Genomic DNA, 9,585 nt, shown 5'->3' with positions numbered 1-9,585 from the left:
CGTCTTTGAAGTTTGCCTCTACCGCTCTCACACACTGACAGACACACAGAACTTTACCGACATGATTTAGCCTTTCATTTTTCATAATATCAAAGGTGACTCTTCAAAGATTGCCTCCAAGCTTTTTTATTGCACCTGCATAAAATATTCATCTTATTCTTAAATGCCACCTCCTCCTCTGTGTGAGCTATTAGAATCTGTTTGTCCGACTTTGCATATAACATCGTAGGTCACAGACAAATGTGCGAGTGTGTGGACGTGTGCATTTGTCCATATTTGTATATGCGTGAGTGTGTTTGCATTTTTTCGTGTGTGAGCCGTTCTCAACCAGCCAGTGTTATGCTGCAGGGACCCGCAGCGTGTGAGGCTGATGGATGTGTGGAGTGGTGTCGTTTCTCTGAGCCGGATGTGTAATGAACCCTGCTTTGCTTCCGTTACATTTGGGCTGATTGATTACAAACAAAGGCCATTTAACATGCAGGGGTGCTGCCTCTTAACAATGCAACATAGCTTCATGGATGAGATTACAAGCATAGTATAGAAAAAACACCCTGCTTGCTGCTTGCTAAATTAAAGCTGCACTGTTATCAAGCATTCCCCCGCCCATATGAGAGTAACCACCCAAGATGAGAATACAGTGTTTAGACTACACTCACTACACGCACTTTTATAGAAAAGGGCATATGGGATTGGATTTGTTGCAGCTTTAAAATGTCCAAATGGCCTCTGTTTTATTTTATTTTCTCATCCCCTCCGCCCTTCTTTTTCTAGGATAACACTCACTAAGACTTTCCTATTAGAGGCGCCCAACTTTACTCTTTGTTAAGGTGGAAAGCTGATGTAACTCGTGGCTGTTATTCCCAGTAACCAGGGCGATCCAAAAGGCTCCGGTCCTCCCGCTGCTCAATCAGACCACTGTTTGTTCACTCTCCCTTTTCTCATGGTCTGTCCTGCCAACGAAAAACCAGCCAGGCATTAATGAAAAGCAAAATCCGCATCTTCTCTCACATGGGAGTTTCAGAGGAACTTTGAAACTAAACTTTCAATGCTTTCACAGACACGCAGTATCCATCTCTGTGTGTAAATATATAGATGCATTAAAAAAAAATCCCGCTCCCATTTTGTCTCTGTGTATGCCCTCACATTGCAGGGAGCCTTCCTAACCTGCCTCATTTCAGTCATTGCAGGAGAGCTGCAAAAGCTTGATGCTAGATGTGTGTGTGTGTGCGATGTGAGTGTTGTGCTGGCCCTGAAGTGACACAGTGAGGGTATAAATAGAGCAGGCCCACAGATCACTGTGCCAGACAGAATGTGGCATCTGCTGTGCTGGGAGTGCAAAGTGTTTGAGAGCCTCTAAACTCCTCTCCATTCCTCTTCCCTCCCCTCCCAGTCTCTCATCTTTCTTCCTACTCTGTAGTCATGTCTGTCAATTCCCTTCCTCTCTCTCTCTCTTTACCTTTGTCATTTGTCTCTTTTCCCCTTCTACTATTCCCTTCCCTCTCTCTGTCTCTGTCTCTTTCCTTCAGTCTTTCCCTCCCTCTGTCTCATTTTTCTTTTAACCCCCCCACCACACACAATGCCATACATCTGCTGCCATGTGTTGAGTGTTGTGGAGCAGTCCCATTTTCAATTTACGCTATAAGATCCGATTTCTAAACACGAAGAGGGAACCGGAGGGGGGATAGAAACAAAAGGGAGGCAGAAAAAGGAAAAGGATAGTTGGCCCTGCAGTGGTTATCATCAAAGCCCCCCTTTTCATATTTACCATGGTTTACAAATTCCTCTACTGTGATGCTACACATGTTCCATGTAAAAACAATTTAATCCCTTGGGATTATGTGGTGTACTTGCAAGGCAATTTTGAGTGGGACGGGCAACTCTGTGAGCACAGGAGATAAAAGCAAAGTCATTGTGATTCTCTGTAGGTTATTTCCCACCCAGAGCCGATTATCAATCCCACTGATTTAGCGATTCATTTCCCTGCTCTCAGTACAGCCATTACAAAGTGATGGTAACCCCTCTGCCCCCTCTGTCTCACACGAAGCAACATACTGCAGAATATTATACAGGAATGCAAAGCCAAACAACATGACTCACTCAGACCTCGCACCCACACTCCCCCCTCTGCATGCGCGCCACACAAAAGTTTCATTAAGAGTGATTTCCTTCTAGCGTCATTGTACTCAGTGCGTTCATTCAGCTCCCAGTTTTTTTATTTATTTCCCAGAAGCATACCACTTAATCTCATAATCTGCTTTTGCTGTGACTAGTGTTGTATTCCATCAAAGACAGGGGACAAACAGACCGCACAAGCACACATGCACACACGCGCACGCACACACACACAGACACACACACACATACCCAGTGTCAGCCAAATTAATAAGCAGCTTAACTGTCATTAGATTTCCATTTTTAAAATGATTCATCCGTTCTTTCTCCCCTCCCCTTTTCCTTTTCATCCTGTGTCCTTATCCTCAGCCTGCCTCCACGCTCTGTGACATGTACTCTTCCACGTTTGTTTGCTGACTCGGCGCTACGCTCAGCCCCTGGCAGCCCGGTAATTGTTTTAAGAGTTGATATTGGACACTGACAGTTGGAGACTTGCAGCAAGAGAGGGAGTCAGAGGGAGGGGCTACCATCAGGAAGATGGGGAACTGTCCAACCGTCAGTCACAGAGCAGCGCCCGGTCATCTTTTCATCCTTTTGTTTGCTCGCAGGCACTGTTCTCGTCTGTGAAGTCGAAATTCAATCTTCATCCTTTCATTTGCTGTTTTTCTCTCCCCTTCACATGCCCCTACGATTTCGCCCAAACTGTTCTCTGCTTCTATCCTCCCCTCTTACCCTACTCATCCTTTTTCTCACTCCTCTCTCTCTATCCTTGTCTTGTTCTTTCTCACCACTCTGTCAGTCGCATCAGCGACACACACACACACACACACACAAAAAAGATTCTCCTCCATTTTGTTGGCCTCGGGCGTACTTGTTTGAGTGAACATTGTGTGAATTTGCCTTTAAGTCTGTAATTACCTTGGGGATTATGCCAAATGCAGTCACACTCCCTCATTGCATCATCAAGGAATAAGGTTTATGTTGCCACCTTTTTGACTGAAAGACGTGGTGATACCTTGGCACCGACGTTAGAATGTGATCAGAAGACACAAATGAAAAGACTTAGAAGGTCAGCTTCAGCGTGAAGAGGTAATGAGAGGTTTGCTTTAAAGACCCGTAGTCAGGTTTCTGTGGGAAATGTGTTTCCTATTTCTTTTTCCAAACAAAAAGTTTGTGGAAACCCTTAAATCATCATCAGCACACTCAAAATTGTCAAAGCTTGGTTGGTGTGGAAGCCAAACACAGTTTTTCTTGCCTAGTTGGAACAGGCCAGTGTTTAAGTATTCAAAGCCTCCTCTTTCTTTTTCTCCCATGCTCTGCCTATCTCACTGAACACACTCACCTTAGAGCTGTCCCTCTTTCAGTATTTTGTTAAGCTGAGTCCCGGACAATCAAGCATGAGCCCCAGAGGACGCCATGCCGGGGTCTGGAGGGTTTGAAGGTCCCTGGCACGGCTATTCATCCTGAGAATTTTCCAGGGCACATCAGTGCCAGGATGCCATACGTCAGGGGGCACAGAGGAGCATTGTGACCCGCCGCCCACGTTTATGGGCCTGCTGAGAGGGACCACAGAGGAAAACACTGAATGTCATTGTTATATAGCACCAATAATGTCCTCTGCTATGATGTCACGGCAGACAGCGGCCAGCTGCAGCCAAGCACGCATGACTGTTGAAAGAGGCCATTAATCTCAAACATTGGGTGGACGCTTGTTTGAGTTTTCTTGCATCCAATCCATATTTGATGTTAATTTCACCATATTTTTATTTACACAACCTCTTCCTCAGTCTCAACGTTTCGGAGGCTGGTCACCTAAACATGTAAGTTGTGTGCTGTCTGAGTACACACTTGTTTGCTGCTGACGAGCACAGATGTAGCAGTAAAACGAGCACATCATGAGTAAAGCCAAGACAAAATAACCGTAGACAAACCACCCATTGTGTCCTACTTACTTTTTTCTTCCTCTGAGAGAAGGGAGCATCAATCTGGATCCAACAGATCTTAACCAGATTAGAGCGGGGCTACTTCCTGAAACAGAAGATCTCCTGTTAACTCAAGACGTAAAATCCAGATTAATTGGGCTACATTTATTTGAGAACATTCCCATGTGACAAGTTAAGTAAATTCTATTGTTCAGTGAACATTTAGCAAACAAACTAAACAAAGATTCAACTCAGCAGCAAAAAGGGTTTTTATTTGATACAGAGGCGCTATGTGCTGCTTTGTGCTATATAAAGCAAAGTTTCCTGAGGTGGAAAATGTTCTTCCCCTCGCCTCTGTCATATGATGTTTGGTTGGGTTTTTCCACACTGTTTTGCATAGTCTGCCTGCTTACACAGTAAGCACCTGTGCTCTGTACTATTCTTGCGACAGTTGGTGAAGGCCAGAAACAAGAATTCACCTTCAAAGGAGACATCACCTGACTGTAGCAGTTTATTTGTGCTACCATGTATTCATATTTGGACTGCTGCCCTCTATATTCACACCTGCGACTCCTATTCCTATTACACGCCGCACTGTTCTCACAGTCCATTACCAAAAGCTCTCTTTTGGACATAAATCCAACAGTAAGTTCAAGGAGATTGAGTTTACTTTGCTTCAGCCAACAGGCGACTCCCATTGAGGACTAGAACACAGAGAGGTGTTCCCTTCCTCCTGATGTTGTTCCCAGACATGATGACTGATTTCTAAAAATGTTTTCACATTCAACATTGTCAAGAGAATAGTCTAATCAGTTAACTAAATGTTAAATATGAGGGCCTATAGATAACTCTGCACCAGGTAACATCAGACACAGCGTGGACACAACGATCGACTGGACACATTTACTTTGTCAAAAAATGTATACGAATAAAAAACCTTAGATGATTAAAAACTATTCAAAATGGACATTTGATCTGTTTGATCTGATCGCGCAGGAGGCCACCACATTAGGGAGCTAGAAGTTATGTTGGTATCAGTTTTTGTGGGTTAAGAGAAATGGAAATAAGCAGCATGAACTGAGCGAGGAGTCATTCACTACGATGAGAAAAAGAAGACTTTCTTTTTTGAAATAATGAAATAAATGTGAAACAATTTGTTTTTCTCTGTATAAATCTATACAATTGTTGTTTGATACACAGCAGATATTGTACTTTCTCTTGTCTGGAAACGTGTGTGTGCAGCAGTGATTTACTTGTTCATTCACAGTCTTGTTCTTGAAAATGATGCCATGGACAGTTTTAATTGGATAAAACTTAAAAAATAAAGTTTTTTTTTTATAAAAGCAGGGGATGAGAAGGTGCAGGTGTTTCTTGTTACCCTTTACTCTTTACATCTCCCATCCTGCTCAAGCTCAGCTACAGAATAATATATGTTAAAAACAAATTTAAAAAATCCATCAATATCACCGGCAGTTCTCTCCCATGTGTATGCAATGAATGAAATACTACTGATGTATGATACATTTGCTTCAGGAATACAAGCCCAAGTTTAATTGCTTCCTCACACTGAACTGTGCAGTGAGAATTCAAAGTCATTATATTAGCTGTGCTGGATGTTTGATTCTGAACAACGTTATTACCCTCGTCCCCTGTCACCCAATTTCTGCAGCTCTGAGCAAAAGTGGACCGCGAACCCCGCAGGAAACTACAGGTTGCACATCACAGCTCTACGACTAGTAGTGTAAGACAGTTACCGTGGATACAGAGTGTGTGTAAGAGGATCATGCAGGCAGGCAGGGGTGGGGGATATATGCCGAGGCAGTGGATTCACCGGTTCTGCTTTACGTGTTTGGTCCTACTTCATGTCTGTGTGTCCATCTCACATCAAGCTTCAGTGTCTCAGGAAAGCCTTATAGCTATGAGTTTCACTTCACTGAGACTTGAAAAATACTCAAGTGCAAAGGAGAGACGTTATTCAAGAGATATACTGTATAAAAGGACAGTGAAAAAAAAACAATGTTAAGTGTAGCCTGCAAAATCATTTTCTTTGAGAATTTAATCGCTACCTCATCACAGAAAACTGCATATTGTTCCTTAATGGTCTTTCCGTATCATCCAAGCAAAAAAAGAAATCACCACTGATGCATTTGTGGTCAAACTTAAAGTGTCATTGATAAAAAAAACACAAATTCACAATGCGTCATAATTCCATATTTCAATATTACAATTCTCCAACTACTGATTCTGTCCATTTGCCTCTAATCTTGTCCAAGGTAGAATCTAGGCTTACAAAAATAGACATGAGGCAGTGCTCTCTAGGGATTATTGATTAAATGACTTATTGATGGAGGGCTGCAACCCCAGAGCTGGCTATTGATTCTATGTTTCTAGGGAATAGAGGCGAGGGCCATAAAGAGATTTTGCAACTTATAATAGCCTTACACAGGTTAACTGAAGATTGTGTATAATGTCGTACCATTATCTGTGACAGGCTATACTGCCTGTAATGTCAGAATTTTGGCAATGCATGCGCAAACACACACTCTCACCTTTTTTATCCTTATGAGGGACTTTGACTCTATTACCACCCTAACAATCGCAACTCACAAACCCAACCCACAAACCCCATCCAGCCCTTTGCAGAAGAAAGGAACAGCAAAATGTCCTCAATTTACAAAGAAAAATAAACATCTTCATCCCAAAGGTGGAAGTTTCAAGCATGCTACAAGTGTGAAACCACACACATTTCCAGTAGACACTTGAATTTTTCAAGTCTAAACTCAGATTCACCCGACAAACAATGTGGGAAGTGGCAGTGAGTATTTCTCTTTTCAAGAGGGAGCAAAATATGTTTTTCTCTTGCTCTATAAGAGAGACAGACAAGGAGGCGACAAAGAGAGAGAGAGATTTGTTGAGATATGCCTTGGGCAGTAGATAGTAATGAGTCAGAGTTTTGTGTGATACATATAGCAATGCAATCTGGACGCACTTATGATAGAGCGTCCATTCCAAAAAAAGTCAAATAGAAGCTGCAGTATGGTCATTTAAAAATGGACGACCTTAGTTCTATGACAGACATTACAGGGTGAGAATAGGTGGAGGAAAGTAGAAATAGGACCTTTTGAACTCTCCTAAAGTGTTAAATATAATAATAAACAAATATTAATAAATAAACAATATATATAATAAATATAAATCAGTGTGTATGTATCTACTCAGATAACCGAAGACTTTGCTCTTTTACATCTTACACTGAGGTTATTTGATTTTTTTTAAGGTCTAATTCATGACCGCTATAATCAACCAAGGGGGCTCAAACACACGCTGGGGTACATTCCAGTCATATGACCCCGATTAGGAATTGGCAGGAGGCAGAAAAGCAGGCAAAATTCTACAATTTGTACAAAATGTAAACCCACATTGTGCTTCCTGGACAGATGACATACCTTCTTTCAACATGGTTAATGCCAATCCTTTTATTATAGTGTTTTTTACAAAAGTGAATTACGTACCATATTTTTTGTTAAATAAGTAAAAACAAGGTATGTATGCAGAAAACTCTCCACCAGATTCTATTAAGGAGGTTAAAGTAAATATTTGAAACATCTAGATTGCATAGATTGCAACTGCACCACAAACTACAGCCTCTAAAATGACTTTGAAGTGGAATCAACACCTCTCTCAGTATCTCATTAGAATTAGCAGAGTAAACTTTAGCTAATGCGGTCTATAAAGTGGCAACTAAGTGCATTCTGATTGGCGGCAAGCACTCTTTGTAATAATAACAGTAATGATGACAACAATTATGTAAGCAATTTCCTTTGCAGATTGAAGCATATTCATTAACTGAATGAGCTTTGACTACATATTTGTTGTCTTGAGTTGAGAATATTGTCAAATCTTGATTTTACTGTGTCTTGGATGGCAAAATGGCAAGAAAATGCTGCTCAGTAACTGTCCTACATATGAGCTCTTCTAGCACAAACTGCTTTTTTCCTTCTTCCCTCACCTGTATCTCACCGCTCACTGCCTCTGATCAGTCTTGACAGCTGTCCTTCCCCTTCCTTGCCCTACAAACACTCACGCACACAGAGAGAGACAGACAATAAACATTACTGAGCAAGTGCAGCACCAGGGGCCTATCTCACAAAGCAGGATTACTAATCTAGCTGGTTATCTACACCTGAATAAAACCAAACACATCTCTCTTTACTTCAGTTCGTGTTCCAGCTCAGTTTTGAAGGTTTTATTCAGCAAAGTTTAGTGATCCTGTTTCATGAGGCAGGCTTCAGGAATCCACAAACAACCTTGCAAAACAGCACATTGATTCTGTGTGATGTGCACAGCTATGACAGTCTGAGGGACTTATGGAAAAGTCAAGAGCATCCAGAGAATGATCCAGAGGGCCAATGAGGAGCTGGGAGACAGAATAAAATATCAGCAGATAAATGCGCCGACTTACTGATGCTGAAGGACATTTCATCTTGAGTGCAACAGCTGACCTCATGCCGATAAGACAATGTTAAAACCGAGGCATTAGGAGTAAGTGTTTTCTGTCTGCTCTGCCGTCTGCCAAAGCTTCCCTCCTCACTCTTGGCTGTCATTTCTGAGAGTTTGATGTCCTTTGTGTTGCCAAATTCCATGCACAGGCTTTTCTGAACTGCAAATACACAATTTCGGTAAACAAATTTAGTCCTACTGCATGTCAGATGTCCCCAGGCATGTTTCACCACAATGCCTGGGGAGAGATAGGGCGAATCTCAGTTCCCTTCAGTAGCCTCATATTGTATTTATGTTGAGTGCTTTTTCTAATGAACTGCAAGTCAATGAGCCTTTTAATTGTTTTCATTTTTATGTAATCTGCAAAGTGATGGTGTCTCTTAATGTCCAGAGGACTTTAATGACGTGAAGGATTTTAAAATAAGTCAGGTGCACAATTAACTTCATGTTGACCATGTAGTGTATTACAACAATAAAAGATAATTTATGGTTGGATGTGATCTTTCTGTGACGTATATGGCAAGCAAATTAGCGCTCTCAATTCCAACTTCAACTCCAATCAGTATCTTACATCTGTTATGATGAACTGCCCTCTGAAAACACAGTTTCAGTATTAATCACCACATCCGTATGGCTAAAGAGAGTCTCAAGCCAAGGCAAATAAATTAGATTTTGCCAGTGAGATATGTTTTCATTGAGTCATCCCTTCTGTTTATCGTCTTGTAATAAATCTTTTGTGGTGACAATCTTTATGAGCAATCCTCTTCAAAAGAGCTCAAAAACTTTGGCAAAAACAGCATCATCATCCATATCGAGGGGGTGCCGGGGGCTTACTTGGAATGTGGTTTATGGTTATTTATGGTGTGCCATTCAAATCAGAGTAACAGCCAACAATGATTTGCCAAATACTGCTTGTGTGAAGCCCAGCTCAATAGCCTCTTTAGATCTCTCTACAGAGAACAGCTTGTTTTTCCTCATCTCTCTGTCTCCCTTTCCAGACCTCTAATCCTGCTCCATTGTCTCTCAGTGCTGGTTTATGGAGGGTGAGGAC

At 41.8% G+C, this 9,585-nt stretch overlaps 1 long non-coding RNA gene across 1 annotated transcript; it reads right to left on the bottom strand.

Moving 5' to 3' along the window:
* Positions 1-222: 222 nt before the first annotated feature.
* LOC121608485 lies at positions 223-8,145 on the bottom strand. Its single transcript, XR_006006915.1, has 4 exons — positions 8,044-8,145; positions 4,065-4,140; positions 3,455-3,668; positions 223-950 (listed from the first exon to the last, which is right to left on the bottom strand). It is a non-coding gene; the product is annotated as an uncharacterized LOC121608485 (long non-coding RNA).
* Positions 8,146-9,585: the final 1,440 nt, after the last annotated feature.

The sequence above is a fragment of the Chelmon rostratus genome, chromosome 6 (genome assembly GCF_017976325.1).
Source record: "Chelmon rostratus isolate fCheRos1 chromosome 6, fCheRos1.pri, whole genome shotgun sequence".
Taxonomy (NCBI): domain Eukaryota; kingdom Metazoa; phylum Chordata; class Actinopteri; order Chaetodontiformes; family Chaetodontidae; genus Chelmon; species Chelmon rostratus.
Note: the sequence above shows the minus strand (reverse complement) of the source record. Positions and strands in the feature narration are given on the sequence as shown.